Raw genomic sequence first — 2181 nt, forward strand, 5'->3', positions numbered from 1 at the left:
TAGCCTGTTGATTCCTCATTCTACAAGATTATGCCCAGAAGCCTGCGCTCTACCACTTTTCCCAGATTAGACATAGATTTAGCCAGAAATGAAGGAATACAAGTAAAAATGACTTAACCCATTGCAGCTTTGCCAAATAGACATTTAAACCTGTTTTTCTCTCTTATTCTTTCCTAAAACTTCCAAGACATCTGAGAATATGTAATCCAGCTAATCTGAGTTCATTCCTTGGTGAGTTATAGATAGGAACTACAGCAGGTAGAGTTATCACACAAAGGAAACTTTATCTGCAGCAAATAAGGAGGTCATAGGGAATAACTTCCAAAGTCATGACCCCCTGAGTAAGGGTAAATGGGTTTCTCTTATTTAGGGTTAGAATGAATATTCAGAAAGGGTATGTAGAGGTGAGCACAAAAGGTCGCTCATGCATGTGCTCTGAGGAAACGGGCCTGTACATACATTGTATGTTCATGACATTTGTGCTCCTCTTCGTTTTTTGTTTTTGTTTTTTTTCCAGGTTCATAATTTATTGTACAAATTGAGTGTCACATGATGAGTTGACATTAGCTTCTGCAGGCACGGGAACTTAACAGATGAGATACAGGTCAAAATCCATTTATGTTGCTTTCACAGCTGGTGTTTTTTTTTAGACCTTAACTTGAAGTATAAGACCATCAAAGCAGCGCCTCCATATGTGGTCAGTATACAATTCATTCTACCTGTGAGAGTGTAAGAGTTGAAATATTTTTTGATACCAGTGAAATGGAATTGGGCATCAGTTTCTGGACCTGCCGTGATTTCAGTCTTGCAAAAGGCACCAATTCTGCTGCTTGTCTGTGCTCCTCTTTGAATGGAGACTTAGCATTATAATGAGGTAGAGGTAACTGTTGGTCACTCCATGGTCAGTCTGCCTCCGTATAAGTCAGGGTTGAGTTCAAGCTGGCCTGGGTGGTCCGGGCCTGCAGAGCTCTTAGTCTTACTGCTTGCTGGGGGTAGTTTCCATTTCTGTCACGGGATGCTTTGCCTGTGGTTCTTTTGCCTGAGTTAAAAGATAAGCTGGAAAGAGGAACCTAAGGAAAATGTGGGACTAAGGTTGGCGGGTACATGCAGGTGAGCAGTAAAGATCAGGTCTTGGGGTCTTGCTGGTGGCAAATGGAGTTAGACAAAAATCCTTTGTTGTCGTGGTTTGCAAGTTTTGTCTATTGAGGCAGTAATCAATACAACTAAATTATAATGCCATTTGAACAATTTAATGTGTATCACTACTATTTCCAATACTGCGTTAGTTTCCCCGAAAGGTCTTTGGATGTACTGCACCAAGTACTGACTGGATGATACTTGCACTATTTTGTACTTCCAGTTTAGTCTGCATTTTATCACACACAGGTGTTTCTGAATCTTGTATCCTTCAAATGGGTTGTTGGGGTAATCTTACTGGAACTATCTGTATATTTTAGCCGACAAGAATCCAAATAAAGACATTTTAATGTTGCCCTTAATCATAAGTTGTATATTTTAAACAAACAAATAATTCATTTGTTACTTGTTCTTATGGCATTTGCTGTTTTCAGAAAATAATAACAGCTCTTTGTTTGGTGTTCTTCAATTATCATCTACTTAAAAAGTTGACTAGAACCATCTGAAGATCACAGTCCTTAAATAGATCTACTGCAGTGGCAGGATTTAGCCAATTTACCAACCCACAGTTTGCAGACTCTGCTGTTGTACACTAGTGTAGACAATCTCTTTGAAGTTGGAATCCCTAGGGACAAGTTTGAGAGGGTGCTGAGTTGCTTCAAATAGTATCGGATTTAACACCAGAAAGAAATCCATTGTGAGGGAGCTGGCAGCTCTGTACTGCTGTGCTGAGATGCTTTTCTGGAGAGAGAAGAATTTCGATAAAAGGACAGAATAACAAGGTACTGTATTGATTTACTGTGGAAGACAACAGTGATTCTTGCATTTTTTTGTTTGTTTTGTTTTTTTGCCTGTCTTTACACTTGAGAACTGTTTCCATATTTTTCCACCATGAGCCCAGAATTGGATTAAATCACGTGGGGAGCTAAATTCCCATTTTAATTTCAGCTTGCTTTTGAAAGCATCAATGCAAATGATAGAAGCTCATTGAACTTCTGTTTATAAATACTCTAGCAGGCTTGGTCAGTCAACTTCCATCATTTC

The 2181-nt window shown here is 39.2% G+C and overlaps 1 pseudogene; it reads right to left on the reverse strand.

Annotated features, from left to right (window-relative positions):
* Nucleotides 1-616: 616 nt before the first annotated feature.
* LOC116630622 overlaps nt 617-2181 on the reverse strand; it is a 12651-nt pseudogene continuing 11086 nt past the window's right edge.

This window comes from Phoca vitulina, unplaced genomic scaffold (genome assembly GCF_004348235.1).
Source record: "Phoca vitulina isolate PV1807 unplaced genomic scaffold, GSC_HSeal_1.0 scaffold4, whole genome shotgun sequence".
Classification (NCBI taxonomy): Eukaryota; Metazoa; Chordata; class Mammalia; order Carnivora; family Phocidae; genus Phoca; species Phoca vitulina.